This window comes from Amblyomma americanum, chromosome 1, assembly GCF_052857255.1.
Source record: "Amblyomma americanum isolate KBUSLIRL-KWMA chromosome 1, ASM5285725v1, whole genome shotgun sequence".
In the NCBI taxonomy this organism is placed as follows: Eukaryota; Metazoa; Arthropoda; class Arachnida; order Ixodida; family Ixodidae; genus Amblyomma; species Amblyomma americanum.
The window spans coordinates 326316365-326344223 of NC_135497.1; the positions used below are offsets into that span (position 1 = coordinate 326316365).

At 46.0% G+C, this 27859-nt stretch overlaps 1 protein-coding gene and 1 long non-coding RNA gene across 2 annotated transcripts in view; both read left to right on the plus strand.

Moving 5' to 3' along the window:
- The window catches only part of LOC144120686 (uncharacterized), a 396463-nt gene that overhangs the window by 129271 nt on the left and 239333 nt on the right, over positions 1 to 27859 (plus strand). The window lies entirely within an intron of this gene.
- Positions 1793 to 12829, plus strand: LOC144115461 (uncharacterized). Its single transcript, XR_013311401.1, has 2 exons — positions 1793 to 2019; positions 12646 to 12829. It is a non-coding gene; the product is annotated as an uncharacterized LOC144115461 (long non-coding RNA).

Below are 27859 nucleotides of genomic sequence, written 5' to 3' on the forward strand. Positions count from 1 at the left end.
CAGGGCAGGAAGGTGGTATGGGTCGGTAGTGGGAGAGGAGAGAGGGGTTATTTACCGTACGATTTCTTTCATGGGCGTAAGAAGTTGCCATCTTGCAAGTGTCTGGCACATTCTTTGAGGGGAACATAAGTTATTGCTGTTTTTAATGCTGTCCGATGAGCCTCTCGCCATTTCCACCTACATTGGGCTGCCTCCGCTGCTCAGTGGTTATGGCGCTTCACTGCTGACCTGAAAGACGCGAGTTCGATCCCGGTCGCGGTGGTCGAATTTCGATGGAGGTGAAATACTAGAGGCCCATGTACCATTCGACGTCAGTGCACATTAAAGAACCCCAGGTGGTGGAAATTTTGCGGAGCCCTTCACTACAACGTCCCTCATAGCCTGAGTCGCTTTCGGACGTTTAACCCCCATAAACGAAACTATTTCCACCCACATCGAGTGATGTCATTGTGCACTTGCTTTAATTATTGTGACTTCGCTGAACTCAGGTGTTGTTCACTTCAGCGCTGGCGCTAACTGAGACCAAAGGCTTTGTGTACAAAATGGCTTGTAATTAATTATTCACACTGTGCACTGGTGTTTTGCTCTTATTTTCATGATTGCTAGGCCCGTAGGCCTCTTTGAAGGCAAATAAACTGACGCCGAAAAACTTTGTGTCTGGACCCCTTTAAAGCATATGCCATGCAGTTACCATCTAACATAGTGCTGGGAAAAGTTGTGCATCCATGACCTCAATGCCAGCTTTGGGAAGTTGTCATACAGGGTGCTACGCCGCTAATCTCCACTTCCTGGCCATTCTGTGCTGGGTGTCGACCACTTCCACCTGCTTACTCTTGCCTCTCCTTCTTTCCATTAAACGCTGTCCATGCACTAACACCAAGCATTTTGCTGACAAATGCACATGTTTTATTCACAGTATGTCCCAAGTCTCTATCTTGCCAGAACTGTAGCAATTAAAGATTGTTTCTCATTGCATTACGAGAAAAAAAACTCCACTTGTTTGCTTCTTAGTCAAGTCCCTTAGGTGTACAGCAGACATGTTCAACAAGGAAGATTGTCACCATGCTGGGATCTATGATGAAAGATCAAACGCATTTTACATAGCACCTACTTTGACACAGACGCATGAAAACTATAGCCCATGCTCATTGCATTGGCTGCGCCGCCTGTTGGCCAGGCCGCGAAGCGTGAGCGGGTCGTGTCTGCTGCTCTCCCTGTCCGTTTCAGCGCGCTGTTGTGATAAGCTTGTGTTTTGATATTGCATAGTGTGGAGTATTGATTAGTCGCGAATATATTTAAATGTAAGTCTTCAGTGACGTAAAGGGTCGTACTTCTGCGTAGCTGGCTGCTCGAAAACTTTTAAAATTTTCCAGGAACATGTCCTTGTGTCCCCTCCGTGCCTTCGCTCGTCAGCGGTTTTTTCAGCAGCGCAGGGGACAAAGGACGTGACAAGTGCACAGACACGGCGCTGAACTTACAACAGGTTTATTGAGGTGATTTTCACTACTTAAGTACAGTGGCAACCAATCTCAAATGAAAAGACAGATACACAAAACAGATTGACGAAAATGACAATTCCTGAGCACAGGTCTACAGTGGCACAAGACCAGCTGCGCACGTTTTTCTATTCTCATCAAGGAAACGTAGTACTTTATCAGACAGAGCTATTGAGGCAACGCTTACGCATTCATCTTTGAATTTATGGATTTCATGAGCTTCAATGATTTCACGAGTGATTTTGCCTCTACAGAGAATGGCTCTTCCTGAGAGCACACAGCGGCACATCTTCAGCTCATGGTGCACTTGAATGGCGGCGGTGGACCTCAGACGGCAGACAGGACTACGGAATTCTTATGGCAGTGCGCGCTTCCGCAGCTTCGAGCCATCACTAAGAAGATGCACAGTCCGGTCCACACCTATGGTGAAGTGTCCTTGCCGGAACAAGTACAAGGCGTCCTTAGACGAGGACCAAAGTTCGCCGTGGAACCCAGGCGATCGGCATCGGAACTTCTTGCGATGGTGAGACAAGTTTCCAGCCTAGCAGTGGCTCCTGAAGTGGACCGATGTGTTTCAGATGGAGTGTACATTTTGGCAAAGTGTAGACCTACCAGGTGTAGAATTCCAATCAAATTCACCGTTTCGTTTTTAAAGAACAACTCGCTGACCCTATTACAGGCTGGTAAAGAGGGAGGTTTTGCTGTGATGCCAAAAGCGCTCTACTTATCGAAAGCAGAAAATGCTATCAGTTCGACTTTCCGGCAGAGAAGCGATGTCGCTCTAAGTAAAGTGAAAGCCCGAGCACGGAAAATGTGTGCACAAATGAATTTGGAATCCCTAGCCAAGTGTATAGAGAAAAGCAAGGGGTCCTGCTTAAAGATATTCTTCACAGCCAAAACTCGCAACCTGGACTGCCCACTTCGAGCAATAGTCTCCGAGGATGGCACATGGCAAAAGTCTGTCGCATTATTTTTTGCAAGACAAGCTGAACCTCTTAACCATTGACGACCCTTTTCAGGTGAAGAGTTCTAACCAAGTAATCGCTTTCTTGCAACAAAACCCAGGGAAAGGCTTTTCGGCCTGCTCTATCGATATAAAAGATTTATATTATTCCCTTCCGCAAAAGAAACTGCTGGCAAGCGTTGAAGAATGCAATTGATTCCTTTGGTGTGGTAGCTTTCCAGAGTTCTGCAGGCATCAGCAATAGCAACTTCTTGGAACTCCTTACTTTTTACCTTAACTCCACATTTTTCACCTGGAATGAATCTGTTTACCTCCAGAGCAATGGCGTCGGCATTGGTTCATGCATAGCTCCGATACTGGGCGACATTTATCTCGCGCACCATGACAAGCTCCTTGATAGTCAACTCGACGAAAGCGTGGCTCGTGTTTTTAGGTTTGTAGATGATTTTTTAGTTTTGATGACATGTGCAGTTACTGACGCAGGGGCCTCGGTCTCGAAAGTTTTATCAATTTTTCACACCTGTCTTGACCCTCTTGTTTTGACGCATGAAACGCCTTCTGAAGGAAAGTTACGTTTTTTAGATCTTGCCATGTTCCTCAAGAATAGCCATGTGTGCTGGCGTTACGAGCCACGATGCCAGAAGCCCCTCACGCCTTTCGCTTCTGCACATTCTAAGCTTGTAAAGCGCGGCATCGCAAAGTTGCGTTTAAGAAATGCCCTAGAAAAATCATGCCATCATGCGATGCAAGACAGCTATCAAAATCAGGTGGTACGCTTACACGCAGCAGGATACCCTTCCGACCTTCTGATTACAATATCAGAGAGCCTGCTAAGAGAAATCATTAATTCAGGCCGCAGACATTCCACTGAAAGGCCCAAGGAAGAAAAAAGAAAGTATGTGGTTATTCCTTATCTACACCGCATTTCACATAATCTGAAAAGGGTGGGAGCGCGTGCCGTTGTAAACGTTGTTTTTTTCCGCGCCCGATAAGCTTTCCAAACTCTGCCATATTGTAAACAGCAGCAATGAAAGGATAGTTGGCTGCGATAAGAAACACCAAAAAGGTTTTGTACCATGTAGCAGCAATGTTGTGTACAGGTTTCTGCTTACATGTGGCAAGCACTACACGGGGCAAACTGGTCGTTGCCTCAACGACCGGCTGCGGGAACACAACAACAACGTGAGCGGCACCGCTTCCCGTCACCTTGGCATTCATTGCAGAGACTGCACAGAGGAAAGAAAAAAGAACAAAAAACCACCGTGTTATCCTGTTTTCACTCAGTGTCGAGTGCTGTCAGATAATAGAACAAAAATCACTCGTGAAATCATTGAAGCTCATGAAATCCATAAATTCAAAGATGAATGCGTAAGCGTTGCCTCATTAGCTCTGTCTGATAAAGAACTACGTTTCCTTGATGAGAATAGAAAAACGTGCGCAGCTGGTCTTGTGCCACTGTAGACCTGTGCTCAGGAATTGTCATTTTCGTCAATCTGTTTTGTGTATCTGTCTTTTCATTTGAGATTGGTTGCCACTGTACTTGAGTAGTGAAAATCACCTCAATAAACCGGATGTAAGTTCAGCGCCGTGTCTGTGCACTTGTCCCGTCCTTTGTCCCCTGCGCTGCTGAAAAAACCATGTCACACCAACTTGCCCAAGCTTCTACAGTATCAGCGTCAGTGGTAGATCGTGGCTGCTCGACGAGAAAAATAAACATTTGCGTCGTATTGAATTTGTGCGCTAGAGCGTTAAATGCGTTTCTTGTATTTCTATCTTCCCCCACATTCAGTGAACATTTCGATGCGTACTTGCTTCGTCATGGCTAGCAAGGTGCAAAACAGGCGCGCTGTTTGCAAATGTGACAGGTCGCCCACCTTTCGATGTAAGCGCTTTTAAAGGAAAAAGGGTCGATGCAAGAAGCAGAGCCGGGGGACGCGGAGGCAAGTTGTGAGTGGCTCACTGCTACTGTATGCTTCTAACAATGAGTTAGCTGTATCGAGAAGCAGGAGATGGCTGAAAAGAATGCACCACACAAGTAAGTTGTTTTTATCAAAGGCAGTGCCCGTATTGCAGTTTCCCGTTGCTGCCTTGTGTCTGTATGGATGTCGTCATACTCATGTCGGACATTTATAAGAATTGACGTTCCACTCCAACCTGCGTATAAGCACAAAAACTGATGCATGTGCTTGTATTAAAGGAATGCAGCTGCAGGTGTCCTTTGCCTGCTGACAGCGTGAAGGTTGAGGAGCCTCAGTTGTTTATTCGTTCTCAGCGAAGACAAAACAGCATGCCTAAAGAATTACTAAGCGAATAGTTAAAGCAAGTATTGTATTCTTCAGTGAGACAGGAAAGCAGTCCATAGAAAAAGCAGCTAGATGAAAATTTGGAAGCACCCGCCATATGATTTAGTGGCTTTGGCGTTCGGCTGCTGATCTCAGGGTCGCGGGTTTGAGCCCGATCCTGCTGCAGTGGCAGTATTTCGACGGTGGCAAAACATAAAAACAACGGTGTGCTGTGCGACGTCAATGCACGTTGAAGAACCCCATACGGTATAAATTAATCTGGAGCCGTCCACTGTGGTGTTCTTCATAGCCCATGTGTTCCTTCAGGAAGTTAAACCTGGCATATCACTTCCAAAGTTTGGAAGCCTGATAACTTGGTGATGTAAAGTCTTAATTTGCAGTGCAAGAGATGTTAGCGCTGGTTTACTATTGTGATGCATCCCAGAGCCGATGTGCTACATAGTTATGTTTTGTGAAACTCGTATGTGTTAATGAATATGAGGGCCGCTGGCAGAGTTTGCTCTGAATTTTTCATCATTATTCATGGCGTGGTGTGCACAATTCCTCCACTTTTCTGCTGAAACCGTTGGTGTCTTGTTTATGACCAGAGCTTCAACCAAAGGAAGCCATAAATCTTTATGCTCATTCTTGGTATCATTATTAACTTGTATCCAGAGAAACTCCATAGGTTAAAGCCTAGGTGGGAGCCAGAGCTTCACGTTGCCAGCCCTCGCCACAGCGACACCTACATGGTATTTGACAACACACAGTTTGGGCAGCTTCATGATTTATGGGAGCCACATTGTTGGCATCATAGCGTTCCATTAGTGTTCTCTCTGTCAGCTACTGCTGAACTGCTTCTTTGTGTAAAACTGTTGTCGGCATTGCTTCGTCCAGATGTGAATGGCACAACTGCTTGTGTTTTGCTACGATGTTTCTCTTGTCTGCCTCTGGAGCACATCAGTGCAAACATCTCAAAATGGTTGCCACCCGTATCTTCATAGCAGTCTTCACCCTTTTCGTTTTTTCTGCAGGAAACATACAGGCAGCCGTTGATGGGCCTTTCTCACTGCTGATGTGCATCACAATGATGCGGTGGCCTTTCCCTGGCAGCCTGCTCCAGGCCATGGTTGTCCTGATCTTGGCACAAGCAGCACACGCTCGCCGTTCTGTCCTTCCACCAACACTGCGCTTGCTGCCGTTGCACATATCTCATCCAGGTAAATAATTTTGGAACCTACCATCTTGTACCTTAGGTAGCTTTGCTGCCTTGCGAAAGTGTCTTCTCTTTCAGTGGGCAGTTAGTGTAATTTTATTGCATGTTTTCTTCTGTCAAACGATGCGTTAGACATTAGAATACATGAATTACCGTGTGGTATTTTCCTACAAGCGCTAAATAATTTGATTGAATTTCTTCTCTCGTGCTGTTTCGGTTTCATTGACTGAATGACGACTGTGACGTCAAGTTGACGGTTTGTTCGCGTGATCTACTAGAAAAACTGCAATATAATCGCTGATATGTAGATTTAATTCACCATGACATTTAATCCAGCATCTTCCAAGGCATGGAATGACAAGCCTGTTAGTGATTATATTAAAGTTTTTCCAGTTGATCACGTGGCCAAAACATCAACTTGACGTCACAGTCGTCCTTCGGTCGACGAAACCGAAACAGCGTGAAGAAGAAATTCAATTGTAAACTATTTAGCGGTCGTACACAAATACCACAGGGTGCTTCATGTATACGAATGTCTACGATATCGTTTGAAAGAAGAAAACACGCAAGAAAAAATTTGGTGTCTATAGTCCTTAAAGGGGTGCAGGCACAAAATTTTAAACGCAATGAACGGCATGAGAGTGAGAGAGAGAAAGACTTTATTGTGCAGAGGAATTCGGGCCTCCCGGGACCCCTGGGTCCCCGCACGACCACACCGCACTCAACCGTTCAGGCTAAAAGGTCCATGACGCTGGCCGCACAGGTGGCGACGATCTTCTGTCGTGCCTGATCTGTGGAGCGTAGTGAGGTCTCCCAGTCCTCCCATGTTTGGAGTGGCTCCGGCCTGCTGGGTGGAGGGGAAGCCGGACAGATCCCGAAGATATCAGTCAGGTTTGCCTTTTGAGCATTGCACACAGGGCAGGAAGGTGGTATGGGTCGGTAGTGGGAGAGGAGAGAGGGGTTATTTACCGTACGATTTCTTTCATGGGCGTAAGAAGTTGCCATCTTGCAAGTGTCTGGCACATTCTTTGAGGGGAACATAAGTTATTGCTGTTTTTAATGCTGTCCGATGAGCCTCTCGCCATTTCCACCTACATTGGGCTGCCTCCGCTGCTCAGTGGTTATGGCGCTTCACTGCTGACCTGAAAGACGCGAGTTCGATCCCGGTCGCGGTGGTCGAATTTCGATGGAGGTGAAATACTAGAGGCCCATGTACCATTCGACGTCAGTGCACATTAAAGAACCCCAGGTGGTGGAAATTTTGCGGAGCCCTTCACTACAACGTCCCTCATTGCCTGAGTCGCTTTCGGACGTTTAACCCCCATAAACGAAACTATTTCCACCCACATCGAGTGATGTCATTGTGCACTTGCTTTAATTATTGTGACTTCGCTGAACTCAGGTGTTGTTCACTTCAGCGCTGGCGCTAACTGAGACCAAAGGCTTTGTGTACAAAATGGCTTGTAATTAATTATTCACACTGTGCACTGGTGTTTTGCTCTTATTTTCATGATTGCTAGGCCCGTAGGCCTCTTTGAAGGCAAATAAACTGACGCCGAAAAACTTTGTGTCTGGACCCCTTTAAAGCATATGCCATGCAGTTACCATCTAACATAGTGCTGGGAAAAGTTGTGCATCCATGACCTCAATGCCAGCTTTGGGAAGTTGTCATACAGGGTGCTACGCCGCTAATCTCCACTTCCTGGCCATTCTGTGCTGGGTGTCGACCACTTCCACCTGCTTACTCTTGCCTCTCCTTCTTTCCATTAAACGCTGTCCATGCACTAACACCAAGCATTTTGCTGACAAAGGCACATGTTTTATTCACAGTATGTCCCAAGTCTCTATCTTGCCAGAACTGTAGCAATTAAAGATTGTTTCTCATTGCATTACGAGAAAAAAAACTCCACTTGTTTGCTTCTTAGTCAAGTCCCTTAGGTGTACAGCAGACATGTTCAACAAGGAAGATTGTCACCATGCTGGGATCTATGATGAAAGATCAAACGCATTTTACATAGCACCTACTTTGACACAGACGCATGAAAACTATAGCCCATGCTCATTGCATTGGCTGCGCCGCCTGTTGGCCAGGCCGCGAAGCGTGAGCGGGTCGTGTCTGCTGCTCTCCCTGTCCGTTTCAGCGCGCTGTTGTGATAAGCTTGTGTTTTGATATTGCATAGTGTGGAGTATTGATTAGTCGCGAATATATTTAAATGTAAGTCTTCAGTGACGTAAAGGGTCGTACTTCTGCGTAGCTGGCTGCTCGAAAACTTTTAAAATTTTCCAGGAACATGTCCTTGTGTCCCCTCCGTGCCTTCGCTCGTCAGCGGTTTTTTCAGCAGCGCAGGGGACAAAGGACGTGACAAGTGCACAGACACGGCGCTGAACTTACAACACGTTTATTGAGGTGATTTTCACTACTTAAGTACAGTGGCAACCAATCTCAAATGAAAAGACAGATACACAAAACAGATTGACGAAAATGACAATTCCTGAGCACAGGTCTACAGTGGCACAAGACCAGCTGCGCACGTTTTTCTATTCTCATCAAGGAAACGTAGTACTTTATCAGACAGAGCTATTGAGGCAACGCTTACGCATTCATCTTTGAATTTATGGATTTCATGAGCTTCAATGATTTCACGAGTGATTTTGCCTCTACAGAGAATGGCTCTTCCTGAGAGCACACAGCGGCACATCTTCAGCTCATGGTGCACTTGAATGGCGGCGGTGGACCTCAGACGGCAGACAGGACTACGGAATTCTTATGGCAGTGCGCGCTGCCGCAGCTTCGAGCCATCACTAAGAAGATGCACAGTCCGGTCCACACCTATGGTGAAGTGTCCTTGCCGGAACAAGTACAAGACGTCCTTAGACGAGGACCAAAGTTCGCCGTGGAACCCAGGCGATCGGCACCGGAACTTCTTGCGATGGTGAGACAAGTTTCCAGCCTAGCAGCGGCTCCTGAAGTGGACCGATGTGTTTCAGATGGAGTGGACATTTTGGCAAAGTGTAAACCTACCAGGTGTAGAATTCCAATCAAATTCACCGTTTCGTTTTTAAAGAACAACTCGCTGACCCTATTACAGGCTGATAAAGAGGGAGGTTTTGCTGTGATGCCAAAAGCGCTCTACTTATCGAAGGCAGAAAATGCTATCAGTTCAACTTTCCGGCAGAGAAGCGATGTCGCTCTAAGTAAAGTGAAAGCCCGAGCACGGAAAATGTGTGCACAAATGAATTTGGAATCCCTAGCCAAGTGTATAGAGAAAAGCAAGGGGTCCTGCTTAAAGATATTCTTCACAGCCAAAACTCACAAGCTGGACTGCCCACTTCGAGCAATAGTCTCCGAGGATGGCACATGGCAAAAGTCTGTCGCGTTATTTTTTGCAAGACAAGCTGAACCTCTTAACCATTGACGACCCTTTTCAGGTGAAGAGTTCTAACCAAGTAATCGCTTTCTTGCAACAAAACCCAGCGAAAGGCTTTTCGGCCTGCTCTATCGATATAAAAGATTTATATTATTCCCTTCCGCAAAAGAAACTGCTGGCAAGCGTTGAAGAATGCATTGATTCCTTTGGTGTGGTAGCTTTCCAGAGTTCTGCAGGCATCAGCAATACCAACTTCTTGGAACTCCTTACTTTTTGCTTTAACTCGACATTTTCCACCTGGAATGAATCTGTTTACCTCCAGAGCAATGGCGTCTGCATTGGTTCATGCATAGCTCCGATACTGGGCGACATTTATCTCGCGCACCATGACAAGCTCCTTGATAGTCATCTCCACGAAAGCGTGGCTCGTGTTTTTAGGTTTGTAGATGATTTTTTAGTTTTGATGACATGTGCAGTTACTGACGCAGGGGCCTCGGTCTCGAAAGTTTTATCAATTTTTCACACCTGTCTTGACCCTCTTGTTTTGACGCATGAAACGCCTTCTGAAGGAAAGTTACGTTTTTTAGATCTTGCCATGTTCCTCAAGAATAGCCATGTGTGCTGGCGTTACGAGCCACGATGCCAGAAGCCCCTCACGCCTTTCGCTTCTGCACATTCTAAGCTTGTAAAGCGCGGCATCGCAAAGTTGCGTTTAAGAAATGCCCTAGAAAAATCATGCCATCATGCGATGCAAGACAGCTATCAAAATCAGGTGGTACGCTTACAAGCAGCAGGATACCCTTCCGACCTTCTGATTGCAATATCACAGAGCCTGCTAAGAGAAATCATTAATTCAGGCCGCAGAGATTCCACTGAAAGGCCCAAGGAAGAAAAAAGAAAGTATGTGGTTATTCCTTATCTACACCGCATTTCACATAATCTGAAAAGGGTGGGAGTGCGTGCCGATGTAAACGTTGTTTTTTCCGCGCCCGATAAGCTCTCCAAACTCTGCCATATTGTAAACAGCAGCAATGAAAGGATGGTTGGCTGCGATAAGAAACACCGAAAAGGTTTTGTACCATGTAGTAGCAATGTTGTGTACAGGTTTCTGCTTACGTGTGACAAGCACTACACGGGGCAAACTGGTCGTTGCCTCAACGACCGGCTGCGGGAACACAACAACAACGTGAGCGGCACCGCTTCCCGTCACCTTGGCATTCATTGCAGAGACTGCACAGAGGAAAGAAAAACGACAAAAAACCACCGTGTTATCCTGTTTTCACTCAGTGTCGAGTGCTGTCAGATAATAGAACAAAAATCACTCGTGAAATCATTGAAGCTCATGAAATCCATAAATTCAAAGATGAATGCGTAAGCGTTGCCTCATTAGCTCTGTCTGATAAAGAACTACGTTTCCTTGATGAGAATAGAAAAACGTGCGCAGCTGGTCTTGTGCCACTGTAGACCTGTGCTCAGGAATTGTCATTTTCGTCAATCTGTTTTGTGTATCTGTCTTTTCATTTGAGATTGGTTGCCACTGTACTTGAGTAGTGAAAATCACCTCAATAAACCGGATGTAAGTACAGCGCCGTGTCTGTGCACTTGTCCCGTCCTTTGTCCCCCGCGCTGCTGAAAAAACCATGTCACACCAACTTGCCCAAGCTTCTACAGTATCAGCGTCAGTGGTAGATCGTGGCTGCTCGACGAGAAAAATAAAAATTTGCGTCGTATTGAATTTGTGCGCTAGAGCGTTAAATGCGTTTCTTGTATTTCTATCTTCCCCCACATTCAGTGAACATTTCGATGCGTACTTGCTTCGTCATGGCTAGCAAGGTGCAAAACAGGCGCGCTGTTTGCAAATGTGACAGGTCGCCCACCTTTCGATGTAAGCGCTTTTAAAGGAAAAAGGGTCGATGCAAGAAGCAGAGCTGGGGGACGCGGAGGCAAGTTGTGAGTGGCTCACTGCTACTGTATGCTTCTAACAATGAGTTAGCTGTATCGAGAAGCAGGAGATGGCTGAAAAGAATGCACCACACAAGTAAGTTGTTTTTATCAAAGGCAGTGCCCGTATTGCAGTTTCCCGTTGCTGCCTTGTGTCTGTATGGATGTCGTCATACTCATGTCGGACATTTATAAGAATTGACGTTCCACTCCAAAGTGCGTATAAGCACAAAAACTGATGCATGTGCTTGTATTAAAGGAATGCAGCTGCAGGTGTCCTTTGCCTGCTGACAGCGTGAAGGTTGAGGAGCCTCAGTTGTTTATTCGTTCTCAGTGAAGACAAAACAGCATGCCTAAAGAAATATTAAGCGAATAGTTAAAGCAAGTATTGTATTCTTTAGTGAGACAGGAAAGCAGTCCATAGAAAAAGCAGCTAGATGAAAATTTGGAAGCACCCGCCATATGATTTAGTGGCTTTGGCGTTCGGCTGCTGATCTCAGGGTCGCGGGTTTGAGCCCGATCCTGCTGCAGTGGCAGTATTTCGACGGTGGCAAAACATAAAAACAACGGTGTGCTGTGCGACGTCAATGCACGTTGAAGAACCCCATACGGTATAAATTAATCTGGAGCCGTCCACTGTGGTGTTCTTCATAGCCCATGTGTTCCTTCAGGAAGTTAAACCTGGCATATCACTTCCAAAGTTTGGAAGGCTGATAACTTGGTGATGTAAAGTCTTAATTTGCAGTGCAAGAGATGTTAGCGCTGGTTTACTATTGTGATGCATCCCAGAGCCGATGTGCTACATAGTTATGTTTTGTGAAACTCGTATGTGTTAATGAATATGAGGGCCGCTGGCAGAGTTTGCTCTGAATTTTTCATCATTATTCATGGCGTGGTGTGCACAATTCCTCCACTTTTCTGCTGAAACCGTTGGTGTCTTGTTTATGACCAGATCTTCAACCAAAGGAAGCCATAAATCTTTATGCTCATTCTTGGTATCATTACTAACTTGTATCCAGAGAAACTCCATAGGTTAAAGCCTAGGTGGGAGCCAGAGCTTGACGTTGCCAGCCCTCGCCACAGCGACACCTACATGGTATTTGACAACACACAGTTTGGGCAGCTTCATGATTTATGGGAGCCACATTGTTGGCATCATAGCGTTCCATTAGTGTTCTCTCTGTCAGCTACTGCTGAACTGCTTCTTTGTGTAAAACTGTTGTCGGCATTGCTTCGTCCAGATGTGAATGGCACAACTGCTTGTGTTTTGCTACGATGTTTCTCTTGCCTGCCTCTGGAGCACATGAGTGCAAACATCTCAAAATGATTGCCACCCGTATCTTCATAGCAGTCTTCACCCTTTTCGTTTTTTCTGCAGGAAACATACAGGGAGCCGTTGATGGGCCTTTCTCACTGCTGATGTGCATCACAATGATGCGGTGGCCCTTCCCTGGCAGCCTGCTCCAGGCCATGGTTGTCCTGATCTTGGCACAAGCAGCACACGCTCGCCGTTCTGTCCTTCCACCAACACTGCGCTTGCTGCCGTTGCACATATCTCATCCAGGTAAATAATTTTGGAACCTACCATCTTGTACCTTATGTAGCTTTGCTGCCTTGCGAAAGTGTCTTCTCTTTCAGTGGGCAGCTAGTGTAATTTTTTTGCATGTTTTCTTCTGTCAAACGATGCGTTAGACATTAGAATACATGAATTACCGTGTGGTATTTTCCTACAAGCGCTAAATAATTTGATTGAATTTCTTCTCTCGTGCTGTTTCGGTTTCATTGACTGAATGACGACTGTGACGTCAAGTTGACGGTTTGTTCGCGTGATCTACTAGAAAAACTGCAATATAATCGCTGATATGTAGATTTAATTCACCATGACATTTAATCCAGCATCTTCCAAGGCATGGAATGACAAGCCTGTTAGTGATTATATTAAAGTTTTTCCAGTTGATCACGTGGCCAAAACATCAACTTGACGTCACAGTCGTCCTTCGGTCGACGAAACCGAAACAGCGTGAAGAAGAAATTCAATTGTAAACTATTTAGCGGTCGTACACAAATACCACAGGGTGCTTCATGTATACGAATGTCTACGATATCGTTTGAAAGAAGAAAACACGCAAGAAAAAATTTGGTGTCTATAGTCCTTAAAGGGGTGCAGGCACAAAATTTTAAACGCAATGAACGGCATGAGAGTGAGAGAGAGAAAGACTTTATTGTGCAGAGGAATTCGGGCCTCCCGGGACCCCTGGGTCCCCGCACGACCACACCGCACTCAACCGTTCAGGCTAAAAGGTCCATGACGCTGGCCGCACAGGTGGCGACGATCTTCTGTCGTGCCTGATCTGTGGAGCGTAGTGAGGTCTCCCAGTCCTCCCATGTTTGGAGTGGCTCCGGCCTGCTGGGTGGAGGGGAAGCCGGACAGATCCCGAAGATATCAGTCAGGTTTGCCTTTTGAGCATTGCACACAGGGCAGGAAGGTGGTATGGGTCGGTAGTGGGAGAGGAGAGAGGGGTTATTTACCGTACGATTTCTTTCATGGGCGTAAGAAGTTGCCATCTTGCAAGTGTCTGGCACATTCTTTGAGGGGAACATAAGTTATTGCTGTTTTTAATGCTGTCCGATGAGCCTCTCGCCATTTCCACCTACATTGGGCTGCCTCCGCTGCTCAGTGGTTATGGCGCTTCACTGCTGACCTGAAAGACGCGAGTTCGATGCCGGTCGCGGTGGTCGAATTTCGATGGAGGTGAAATACTAGAGGCCCATGTACCATTCGACGTCAGTGCACATTAAAGAACCCCAGGTGGTGGAAATTTTGCGGAGCCCTTCACTACAACGTCCCTCATAGCCTGAGTCGCTTTCGGACGTTTAACCCCCATAAACGAAACTATTTCCACCCACATCGAGTGATGTCATTGTGCACTTGCTTTAATTATTGTGACTTCGCTGAACTCAGGTGTTGTTCACTTCAGCGCTGGCGCTAACTGAGACCAAAGGCTTTGTGTACAAAATGGCTTGTAATTAATTATTCACACTGTGCACTGGTGTTTTGCTCTTATTTTCATGATTGCTAGGCCCGTAGGCCTCTTTGAAGGCAAATAAACTGACGCCGAAAAACTTTGTGTCTGGACCCCTTTAAAGCATATGCCATGCAGTTACCATCTAACATAGTGCTGGGAAAAGTTGTGCATCCATGACCTCAATGCCAGCTTTGGGAAGTTGTCATACAGGGTGCTACGCCGCTAATCTCCACTTCCTGGCCATTCTGTGCTGGGTGTCGACCACTTCCACCTGCTTACTCTTGCCTCTCCTTCTTTCCATTAAACGCTGTCCATGCACTAACACCAAGCATTTTGCTGACAAATGCACATGTTTTATTCACAGTATGTCCCAAGTCTCTATCTTGCCAGAACTGTAGCAATTAAAGATTGTTTCTCATTGCATTACGAGAAAAAAAACTCCACTTGTTTGCTTCTTAGTCAAGTCCCTTAGGTGTACAGCAGACATGTTCAACAAGGAAGATTGTCACCATGCTGGGATCTATGATGAAAGATCAAACGCATTTTACATAGCACCTACTTTGACACAGACGCATGAAAACTATAGCCCATGCTCATTGCATTGGCTGCGCCGCCTGTTGGCCAGGCCGCGAAGCGTGAGCGGGTCGTGTCTGCTGCTCTCCCTGTCCGTTTCAGCGCGCTGTTGTGATAAGCTTGTGTTTTGATATTGCATAGTGTGGAGTATTGATTAGTCGCGAATATATTTAAATGTAAGTCTTCAGTGACGTAAAGGGTCGTACTTCTGCGTAGCTGGCTGCTCAAAAACTTTTAAAATTTTCCAGGAACATGTCCTTGTGTCCCCTCCGTGCCTTCGCTCGTCAGCGGTTTTTTCAGCAGCGCAGGGGACAAAGGACGTGACAAGTGCACAGACACGGCGCTGAACTTACAACAGGTTTATTGAGGTGATTTTCACTACTTAAGTACAGTGGCAACCAATCTCAAATGAAAAGACAGATACACAAAACAGATTGACGAAAATGACAATTCCTGAGCACAGGTCTACAGTGGCACAAGACCAGCTGCGCACGTTTTTCTATTCTCATCAAGGAAACGTAGTACTTTATCAGACAGAGCTATTGAGGCAAAGCTTACGCATTCATCTTTGAATTTATGGATTTCATGAGCTTCAATGATTTGACGAGTGATTTTGCCTCTACAGAGAATGGCTCTTCCTGAGCGCACACAGCGGCACATCTTCAGCTCATGGTGCACTTGAATGGCGGCGGTGGACCTCAGACGGCAGACAGGACTACGGAATTCTTATGGCAGTGCGCGCTGCCGCAGCTTCGAGCCATCACTAAGAAGATGCACAGTCCGGTTCACACCTATGGTGAAGTGTCCTTGCCGGAACAAGTACAAGGCGTCCTTAGACGAGGACCAAAGTTCGCCGTGGAACCCAGGCAATCGGCATCGGAACTTCTTGCGATGGTGAGACAAGTTTCCAGCCTAGCAGTGGCTCCTGAAGTGGACCGATGTGTTTCAGATGGAGTGTACATTTTGGCAAAGTGTAGACCTACCAGGTGTAGAATTCCAATCAAATTCACCGTTTCGTTTTTAAAGAACAACTCGCTGACCCTATTACAGGCTGGTAAAGAGGGAGGTTTTGCTGTGATGCCAAAAGCGCTCTACTTATCGAAAGCAGAAAATGCTATCAGTTCGACTTTCCGGCAGAGAAGCGATGTCACTCTAAGTAAAGTGAAAGCCCGATCACGGAAAATGTGTGCACAAATGAATTTGGAATCCCTAGCCAAGTGTATAGAGAAAAGCAAGGGGTCCTGCTTAAAGATATTCTTCACAGCCAAAACTCACAAGCTGGACTGCCCACTTCGAGCAGTAGTCTCCGAGGATGGCAAATGGCAAAAGTCTGTCGCGTTATTTTTTGCAAGACAAGCTGAACCTCTTAACCTTTGACGACCCTTTTCAGGTGAAGAGTTCTAACCAAGTAATCGCTTTCTTGCAACAAAACCCAGCGAAAGGCTTTTCGGCCTGCTCTATCGATATAAAAGATTTATATTATTCCCTTCCGCAAAAGAAACTGCTGGCAAGCGTAGAAGAATGCATTGATTCCTTTGGTGTGGTAGCTTTCCAGAGTTCTGCAGGCATCAGCAATAGCAACTTCTTGGAACTCCTTACTTTTTGCTTTAACTCGACATTTTCCACGTGGAAAGAATCTGTTTACCTCCAGAGCAATGGCGTTGGCATTGGTTCATGCATAGCTCCGATACTGAGCGACATTTATCTCGCGCACCATGACAAGCTCCTTGATAGTCAACTCGACGAAAGCGTGGCTCGTGTTTTTAGGTTTGTAGATGATTTTTTAGTTTTGATGACATGGGCAGTTACTGACGCAGGGGCCTCGGTCTCGAAAGTTTTATCAATTTTTCACACCTGTCTTGACCCTCTTGTTTTGACGCATGAAACGCCTTCTGAAGGAAAGTTACGTTTTTTAGATCTTGCCATGTTCCTCAAGAATAGCCATGTGTGCTGGCGTTACGAGCCACGATGCCAGAAGCCCCTCACGCCTTTTGCTTCTGCACATTCTAAGCTTGTAAAGCGCGGCATCGCAAAGTTGCGTTTAAGAAATGCCCTAGAAAAATCATGCCGTCATGCGATGCAAGACAGCTATCAAAATCAGGTGGTACGCTTACAAGCAGCAGGATTCCCTTCCGACCTTCTGATTGCAATATCACAGAGCCTGCTAAGAGAAATCATTAATTCAGGCCGCAGAGATTCCACTGAAAGGCCCAAGGAAGAAAAAAGAAAGTATGTGGTTATTCCTTATCTACACCGCATTTCACATAATCTGGAAAGGGTGGGAGCGCGTGCCGTTGTAAACGTTGTTTTTTTCCGCGCCCGATAAGCTTTCCAAACTCTGCCATATTGTAAACAGCAGCAATGAAAGGATAGTTGGCTGCGATAAGAAACACCAAAAAGGTTTTGTACCATGTAGCAGCAATGTTGTGTACAGGTTTCCGCTTACATGTGGCAAGCACTACACGGGGCAAACTGGTCGTTGCCTCAACGACCGGCTGCGGGAACACAACAACAACGTGAGCGGCACCGCTTCCCGTCACCTTGGCATTCATTGCAGAGACTGCACAGAGGAAAGAAAAAAGAACAAAAAACCACCGTGTTATCCTGTTTTCACTCAGTGTCGAGTGCTGTCAGATAATAGAACAAAAATCACTCGTGAAATCATTGAAGCTCATGAAATCCATAAATTCAAAGATGAATGTGTAAGCGTTGCCTTAATAGCTGTCTGATAAAGAACTACGTTTCCTTGATGAGAATAGAAAAACGTGCGCAGCTGGTCTTGTGCCACTGTAGACCTGTGCTCAGGAATTGTCATTTTCGTCAATCTGTTTTGTGTATCTGTCTTTTCATTTGAGATTGGTTGCCACTGTACTTAAGTAGTGAAAATCACCTCAATAAACCGGATGTAAGTTCAGCGCCGTGTCTGTGCACTTGTCCCGTCCTTTGTCCCCTGCGCTGCTGAAAAAACCATGTCACACCAACTTGCCCAAGCTTCTACAGTATCAGCGTCAGTGGTAGATCGTGGCTGCTCGACGAGAAAAATAAAAATTTGCGTCGTATTGAATTTGTGCGCTAGAGCGTTAAATGCTTTTCTTGTATTTCTATCTTCCCCCACATTCAGTGAACATTTCGATGCGTACTTGCTTCGTCATGGCTAGCAAGGTGCAAAACAGGCGCGCTGTTTGCAAATGTGACAGGTCGCCCACCTTTCGATGTAAGCGCTTTTAAAGGAAAAAGGGTCGATGCAAGAAGCAGAGCCGGGGGACGCGGAGGCAAGTTGTGAGTGGCTCACTGCTACTGTATGCTTCTAACAATGAGTTAGCTGTATCGAGAAGCAGGAGATGGCTGAAAAGAATGCACCACACAAGTAAGTTGTTTTTATCAAAGGCAGTGCCCGTATTGCAGTTTCCCGTTGCTGCCTTGTGTCTGTATGGATGTCGTCATACTCATGTCGGACATTTATAAGAATTGACGTTCCACTCCAACCTGCGTATAAGCACAAAAACTGATGCATGTGCTTGTATTAAAGGAATGCAGCTGCAGGTGTCCTTTGCCTGCTGACAGCGTGAAGGTTGAGGAGCCTCAGTTGTTTATTCGTTCTCAGCGAAGACAAAACAGCATGCCTAAAGAATTATTAAGCGAATAGTTAAAGCAAGTATTGTATTCTTTAGTGAGACAGGAAAGCAGTCCATAGAAAAAGCAGCTAGATGAAAATTTGGAAGCACCCGCCATATGATTTAGTGGCTTTGGCGTTCGGCTGCTGATCTCAGGGTCGCGGGTTTGAGCCCGATCCTGCTGCAGTGGCAGTATTTCGACGGTGGCAAAACATAAAAACAACGGTGTGCTGTGCGACGTCAATGCACGTTGAAGAACCCAATACGGTCTAAATTAATCCAGAGCCGTCCACTGTGGTGTTCTTCATAGCCCATGTGTTCCTTCAGGAAGTTAAACCTGGCATATCACTTCCAAAGTTTGGAAGCCTGATAACTTGGTGATGTAGAGTCTTAATTTGCAGTGCAAGAGATGTTAGCGCTGGTTTACTATTGTGATGCATCCCAGAGCCGATGTGCTACATAGTTATGTTTTGTGAAACTCGTATGTGTTAATGAATATGAGGGCCGCTGGCAGAGTTTGCTCTGAATTTTTCATCATTATTCATGGCGTGGTGTGCACAATTGCTCCACTTTTCTGCTTAAACCGTTGCTGTCTTGTTTATGACCAGAGCTTCAACCAAAGGAAGCCATAAATCTTTATGCTCATTCTTGGTATCATTATTAACTTGTATCCAGAGAAACTCCATAGGTTAAAGCCTAGGTGGGAGCCAGAGCTTGACGTTGCCAGCCCTCGCCACAGCGACACCTACATGGTATTTGACAACACACAGTTTGGGCAGCTTCATGATTTATGGGAGCCACATTGTTGGCATCATAGCGTTCCATTAGTGTTCTCTCTGTCAGCTACTGCTGAACTGCTTCTTTGTGTAAAACTGTTGTCGGCATTGCTTCGTCCAGATGTGAATGGCACAACTGCTTGTGTTTTGCTACGATGTTTCTTTTGTCTGCCTCTCGAGCACATGAGTGCAAACATCTCAAAATGATTGCCACCCGTATCTTCATAGCAGTCTTCACCCTTTTCGTTTTTTCTGCAGGAAACATACAGGCGGCCGTTGATGGGCCTTTCTCACTGCTGATGTGCATCACAATGATGCGGTGGCCCTTCCCTGGCAGCCTGCTCCAGGCCATGGTTGTCCTGATCTTGGCACAAGCAGCACACGCTCGCCGTTCTGTCCTTCCACCAACACTGCGCTTGCTGCCGTTGCACATATCTCATCCAGGTAAATAATTTTGGAACCTACCATCTTGTACCTTAGGTAGCTTTGCTGCCTTGCGAAAGTGTCTTCTCTTTCAGTGGGCAGTTAGTGTAATTTTATTGCATGTTTTCTTCTGTCAAACGATGCGTTAGACATTAGAATACATGAATTACCGTGTGGTATTTTCCTACAAGCGCTAAATAATTTGATTGAATTTCTTCTCTCGTGCTGTTTCGGTTTCATTGACTGAATGACGACTGTGACGTCAAGTTGACGGTTTGTTCGCGTGATCTACTAGAAAAACTGTAATATAATCGCTGATATGTAGATTTAATTCACCATGACATTTAATCCAGCATCTTCCAAGGCATGGAATGACAAGCCTGTTAGTGATTATATTAATGTTTTTCCAGTTGATCACGTGGCCAAAACATCAACTTGACGTCACAGTCGTCCTTCGGTCGACGAAACCGAAACAGCGTGAAGAAGAAATTCAATTGTAAACTATTTAGCGGTCGTACACAAATACCACAGGGTGCTTCATGTATACGAATGTCTACGATATCGTTTGAAAGAAGAAAACACGCAAGAAAAAATTTGGTGTCTATAGTCCTTAAAGGGGTGCAGGCACAAAATTTTAAACGCAATGAACGGCATGAGAGTGAGAGAGAGAAAGACTTTATTGTGCAGAGGAATTCGGGCCTCCTGGGACCCCTGGGTCCCCGCACGACCACACCGCACTCAACCGTTCAGGCTAAAAGGTCCATGACGCTGGCCGCACAGGTGGCGACGATCTTCTGTCGTGCCTGATCTGTGGAGCGTAGTGAGGTCTCCCAGTCCTCCCATGTTTGGAGTGGCTCCGGCCTGCTGGGTGGAGGGGAAGCCGGACAGATCCCGAAGATATCAGTCAGGTTTGCCTTTTGAGCATTGCACACAGGGCAGGAAGGTGGTATGGGTCGGTAGTGGGAGAGGAGAGAGGGTTAGTTACCGTACGATTTCTTTCATGGGCGTAAGAAGTTGCCATCTTGCAAGTGTCTGGCACATTCTTTGAGGGGAACATAAGTTATTGCTGTTTTTAATGCTGTCCGATGAGCCTCTCGCCATTTCCACCTATATTGGGCTGCCTCCGCTGCTCAGTGGTTATGGCGCTTCACTGCTGACCTGAAAGACGCGAGTTCGATCCCGGTCGCGGTGGTCGAATTTCGATGGAGGTGAAATACTAGAGGCCCGTGTACCATTCGACGTCAGTGCACATTAAAGAACCCCAGGTGGTGGAAATTTTGCGGAGCCCTTCACTACAACGTCCCTCATAGCCTGAGTCGCTTTCGGACGTTTAACCCCCATAAACGAAACTATTTCCACCCACATCGAGTGATGTCATTGTGCACTTGCTTTAATTATTGTGACGTCGCTGAACTCAGGTGTTGTTCACTTCAGCGCTGGCGCTAACTGAGACCAAAGGCTTTGTGTACAAAATGGCTTGTAATTAATTATTCACACTGTGCACTGGTGTTTTGCTCTTATTTTCATGATTGCTAGGCCCGTAGGCCTCTTTGAAGGCAAATAAACTGACGCCAAAAAACTTTGTGTCTGGACCCCTTTAAAGCATATGCCATGCAGTTACCATCTAACATAGTGCTGGGAAAAGTTGTGCATCCATGACCTCAATGCCAGCTTTGGGAAGTTGTCATACAGGGTGTTACGCCGCTAATCTCCACTTCCTGGCCATTCTGTGCTGGGTGTCGACCACTTCCACCTGCTTACTCTTGCCTCTCCTTCTTTCCATTAAACGCTTTCCATGCACTAACACCAAGCATTTTGCTGACAAATGCACATGTTTTATTCACAGTATGTCCCAAGTCTCTATCTTGCCAGAACTGTAGCACTTAAAGATTGTTTCTCATTGCATTACGAGAAAAAAAAACTCCACTTGTTTGCTTCTTAGTCAAGTCCCTTAGGTGTACAGCAGACATGTTCAACAAGGAAGATTGTCACCATGCTGGGATCTATGATGAAAGATCAAACGCATTTTACATAGCACCTACTTTGACACAGACGCATGAAAACTATAGCCCATGCTCATTGCATTGGCTGCGCCGCCTGTTGGCCAGGCCGCGAAGCGTGAGCGGGTCGTGTCTGCTGCTCTCCCTGTCCGTTTCAGCGCGCTGTTGTGATAAGCTTGTGTTTTGATATTACATAGTGTGGAGTATTGATTAGTCGCGAATATATTTAAATGTAAGTCTTCAGTGACGTAAAGGGTCGTACTTCTGCGTAGCTGGCTGCTCGAAAACTTTTAAAATTTTCCAGAAACATGTCCTTAGGTCCCCTCCGTGCCTTCGCTCGTCAGCGGTTTTTTCAGCAGCGCAGGGGACAAAGGACGTGACAATTGCACAGACACGGCGCTGAACTTACAACAGGTTTATTGAGGTGATTTTCACTACTTAAATACAGTGGCAACCAATCTCAAATGAAAAGACAGATACACAAAACAGATTGACGAAAATGACAATTCCTGAGCACAGGTCTACAGTGGCACAAGACCAGCTGCGCACGTTTTTCTATTCTCATCAAGGAAACGTAGTACTTTATCAGACAGAGCTATTGAGGCAACGCTTACGCATTCATCTTTGAATTTATGGATTTCATGAGCTTCAATGATTTGACGAGTGATTTTGCCTCTACAGAGAATGGCTCTTCCTGAGAGCACACAGCGGCACATCTTCAGCTCATGGTGCACTTGAATGGCGGCGGTGGACCTCAGACGGCAGACAGGACTACGGAATTCTTATGGCAGTGCGCGCTGCCGCAGCTTCGAGCCATCACTAAGAGGACGCATCAGGAAAGCTTCAGTCCGGTCCACACCTATGGTGAAGTGTCCTTGCCGGAACAAGTACAAGAAGTCCTTAGACGAGGACCAAAGTTCGCCGTGGAACCCAGGCGATCGGCACCGGAACTTCTTGCGATGGTGAGACAAGTTTCCAGCCTAGCAGCGGCTCCTGAAGTGGACCGATGTGTTTCAGATGGAGTGGACATTTTGGCAAAGTGTAAACCTACCAGGTGTAGAATTCCAATCAAATTCACCGTTTCGTTTTTAAAGAACAACTCGCTGACCCTATTACAGGCTGATAAAGAGGGAGGTTTTGCTGTGATGCCAAAAGCGCTCTACTTATCGAAGGCAGAAAATGCTATCAGTTCAACTTTCCGGCAGAGAAGCGATGTCGCTCTAAGTAAAGTGAAAGCCGAGCACGGAAAATGTGTGCACAAATGAATTTGGAATCCCTAGCCAAGTGTATAGAGAAAAGCAAGGGGTCCTGCTTAAAGATATTCTTCACAGCCAAAACTCACAAGCTGGACTGCCCACTTCGAGCAGTAGTCTCTGAGGATGGCACATGGCAAAAGTCTGTCGCGTTATTTTTTGCAAGACAAGCTGAACCTCTTAACCATTGACGACCCTTTTCAGGTGAAGAGTTCTAACCAAGTAATCGCTTTCTTGCAACAAAACCCAGGGAAAGGCTTTTCGGCCTGCTCTATCGATATAAAAGATTTATATTATTCCCTTCCGCAAAAGAAACTGCTGGCAAGCGTTGAAGAATGCAATTGATTCCTTTGGTGTGGTAGCTTTCCAGAATTCTGCAGGCATCAGCAATAGCAACTTCTTGGAACTCCTTACTTTTTGCTTTAACTCGACATTTTCCACCTGGAATGAATCTGTTTACCTCCAGAGCAATGGCGTCTGCATTGGTTCATGCATAGCTCCGATACTGGGCGACATTTATCTCGCGCACCATGACAAGCTCCTTGATAGTCATCTCCACGAAAGCGTGGCTCGTGTTTTTAGGTTTGTAGATGATTTTTTAGTTTTGATGACATGTGCAGTTACTGACGCAGGGGCCTCGGTCTCGAAAGTTTTATCAATTTTTCACACCTGTCTTGACTCTCTTGTTTTGACGCATGAAACGCCTTCTGAAGGAAAGTTACGTTTTTTAGATCTTGCCATGTTCCTCAAGAATAGCCATGTGTGCTGGCGTTACGAGCCACGATGCCAGAAGCCCCTCACGCCTTTCGCTTCTGCACATTCTAAGCTTGTAAAGCGCGGCATCGCAAAGTTGCGTTTAAGAAATGCCCTAGAAAAATCATGCCGTCATGCGATGCAAGACAGCTATCAAAATCAGGTGGTACGCTTACAAGCAGCAGGATACCCTTCCGACCTTCTGATTGCAATATCAGAGAGCCTGCTAAGAGAAATCATTAATTCAGGCCGCAGAGATTCCACTGAAAGGCCCAAGGAAGAAAAAAGAAAGTATGTGGTTATTCCTTATCTACACCGCATTTCACATAATCTGAAAAGGGTGGGAGCGCGTGCCGTTGTAAACGTTGTTTTTTTCCGCGCCCGATAAGCTTTCCAAACTCTGCCATATTGTAAACAGCAGCAATGAAAGGATAGTTGGCTGCGATAAGAAACACCAAAAAGGTTTTGTACCGTGTAGCAGCAATGTTGTGTACAGGTTTCCGCTTACATGTGGCAAGCACTACACGGGGCAAACTGGTCGTTGCCTCAACGACCGGCTGCGGGAACACAACAACAACGTGAGCGGCACCGCTTCCCGTCACCTTGGCATTCATTGCAGAGACTGCACAGAGGAAAGAAAAAAGAACAAAAAACCACCGTGTTATCCTGTTTTCACTCAGTGTCGAGTGCTGTCAGATAATAGAACAAAAATCACTCGTGAAATCATTGAAGCTCATGAAATCCATAAATTCAAAGATGAATGTGTAAGCGTTGCCTTAATAGCTGTCTGATAAAGAACTACGTTTCCTTGATGAGAATAGAAAAACGTGCGCAGCTGGTCTTGTGCCACTGTAGACCTGTGCTCAGGAATTGTCATTTTCGTCAATCTGTTTTGTGTATCTGTCTTTTCATTTGAGATTGGTTGCCACTGTACTTAAGTAGTGAAAATCACCTCAATAAACCGGATGTAAGTACAGCGCCGTGTCTGTGCACTTGTCCCGTCCTTTGTCCCCCGCGCTGCTGAAAAAACCATGTCACACCAACTTGCCCAAGCTTCTACAGTATCAGCGTCAGTGGTAGATCGTGGCTGCTCGACGAGAAAAATAAAAATTTGCGTCGTATTGAATTTGTGCGCTTGAGCGTTAAATGCGTTTCTTGTATTTCTATCTTCCCCCACATTCAGTGAACATTTCGATGCGTACTTGCTTCGTCATGGCTAGCAAGGTGCAAAACAGGCGCGCTGTTTGCAAATGTGACAGGTCGCCCACCTTTCGATGTAAGCGCTTTTAAAGGAAAAAGGGTCGATGCAAGAAGCAGAGCTGGGGGACGCGGAGGCAAGTTGTGAGTGGCTCACTGCTACTGTATGCTTCTAACAATGAGTTAGCTGTATCGAGAAGCAGGAGATGGCTGAAAAGAATGCACCACACAAGTAAGTTGTTTTTATCAAAGGCAGTGCCCGTATTGCAGTTTCCCGTTGCTGCCTTGTGTCTGTATGGATGTCGTCATACTCATGTCGGACATTTATAAGAATTGACGTTCCACTCCAAAGTGCGTATAAGCACAAAAACTGATGCATGTGCTTGTATTAAAGGAATGCAGCTGCAGGTGTCCTTTGCCTGCTGACAGCGTGAAGGTTGAGGAGCCTCAGTTGTTTATTCGTTCTCAGTGAAGACAAAACAGCATGCCTAAAGAAATATTAAGCGAATAGTTAAAGCAAGTATTGTATTCTTTAGTGAGACAGGAAAGCAGTCCATAGAAAAAGCAGCTAGATGAAAATTTGGAAGCACCCGCCATATGATTTAGTGGCTTTGGCGTTCGGCTGCTGATCTCAGGGTCGCGGGTTTGAGCCCGATCCTGCTGCAGTGGCAGTATTTCGACGGTGGCAAAACATAAAAACAACGGTGTGCTGTGCGACGTCAATGCACGTTGAAGAACCCCATACGGTATAAATTAATCTGGAGCCGTCCACTGTGGTGTTCTTCATAGCCCATGTGTTCCTTCAGGAAGTTAAACCTGGCATATCACTTCCAAAGTTTGGAAGGCTGATAACTTGGTGATGTAAAGTCTTAATTTGCAGTGCAAGAGATGTTAGCGCTGGTTTACTATTGTGATGCATCCCAGAGCCGATGTGCTACATAGTTATGTTTTGTGAAACTCGTATGTGTTAATGAATATGAGGGCCGCTGGCAGAGTTTGCTCTGAATTTTTCATCATTATTCATGGCGTGGTGTGCACAATTCCTCCACTTTTCTGCTGAAACCGTTGGTGTCTTGTTTATGACCAGATCTTCAACCAAAGGAAGCCATAAATCTTTATGCTCATTCTTGGTATCATTACTAACTTGTATCCAGAGAAACTCCATAGGTTAAAGCCTAGGTGGGAGCCAGAGCTTGACGTTGCCAGCCCTCGCCACAGCGACACCTACATGGTATTTGACAACACACAGTTTGGGCAGCTTCATGATTTATGGGAGCCACATTGTTGGCATCATAGCGTTCCATTAGTGTTCTCTCTGTCAGCTACTGCTGAACTGCTTCTTTGTGTAAAACTGTTGTCGGCATTGCTTCGTCCAGATGTGAATGGCACAACTGCTTGTGTTTTGCTACGATGTTTCTTTTGTCTGCCTCTGGAGCACATGAGTGCAAACATCTCAAAATGATTGCCACCTGTATCTTCATAGCAGTCTTCACCCTTTTCGTTTTTTCTGCAGGAAACATACAGGGAGCCGTTGATGGGCCTTTCTCACTGCTGATGTGCATCACAATGATGCGGTGGCCCTTCCCTGGCAGCCTGCTCCAGGCCATGGTTGTCCTGATCTTGGCACAAGCAGCACACGCTCGCCGTTCTGTCCTTCCACCAACACTGCGCTTGCTGCCGTTGCACATATCTCATCCAGGTAAATAATTTTGGAACCTACCATCTTGTACCTTAGGTAGCTTTGCTGCCTTGCGAAACTGTCTTCTCTTTCAGTGGGCAGTTAGTGTAATTTTATTGCATGTTTTCTTCTGTCAAACGATGCGTTAGACATTAGAATACATGAATTACCGTGTGGTATTTTCCTACAAGCGCTAAATAATTTGATTGAATTTCTTCTCTCGTGCTGTTTCGGTTTCATTGACTGAATGACGACTGTGACGTCAAGTTGACGGTTTGTTCGCGTGATCTACTAGAAAAACTGCAATATAATCGCTGATATGTAGATTTAATTCACCATGACATTTAATCCAGCATCTTCCAAGGCATGGAATGACAAGCCTGTTAGTGATTATATTAAAGTTTTTCCAGTTGATCACGTGGCCAAAACATCAACTTGACGTCACAGTCGTCCTTCGGTCGACGAAACCGAAACAGCGTGAAGAAGAAATTCAATTGTAAACTATTTAGCGGTCGTACACAAATACCACAGGGTGCTTCATGTATACGAATGTCTACGATATCGTTTGAAAGAAGAAAACACGCAAGAAAAAATTTGGTGTCTATAGTCCTTAAAGGGGTGCAGGCACAAAATTTTAAACGCAATGAACGGCATGAGAGTGAGAGAGAGAAAGACTTTATTGTGCAGAGGAATTCGGGCCTCCCGGGACCCCTGGGTCCCCGCACGACCACACCGCACTCAACCGTTCAGGCTAAAAGGTCCATGACGCTGGCCGCACAGGTGGCGACGATCTTCTGTCGTGCCTGATCTGTGGAGCGTAGTGAGGTCTCCCAGTCCTCCCATGTTTGGAGTGGCTCCGGCCTGCTGGGTGGAGGGGAAGCCGGACAGATCCCGAAGATATCAGTCAGGTTTGCCTTTTGAGCATTGCACACAGGGCAGGAAGGTGGTATGGGTCGGTAGTGGGAGAGGAGAGAGGGGTTATTTACCGTACGATTTCTTTCATGGGCGTAAGAAGTTGCCATCTTGCAAGTGTCTGGCACATTCTTTGAGGGGAACATAAGTTATTGCTGTTTTTAATGCTGTCCGATGAGCCTCTCGCCATTTCCACCTACATTGGGCTGCCTCCGCTGCTCAGTGGTTATGGCGCTTCACTGCTGACCTGAAAGACGCGAGTTCGATGCCGGTCGCGGTGGTCGAATTTCGATGGAGGTGAAATACTAGAGGCCCATGTACCATTCGACGTCAGTGCACATTAAAGAACCCCAGGTGGTGGAAATTTTGCGGAGCCCTTCACTACAA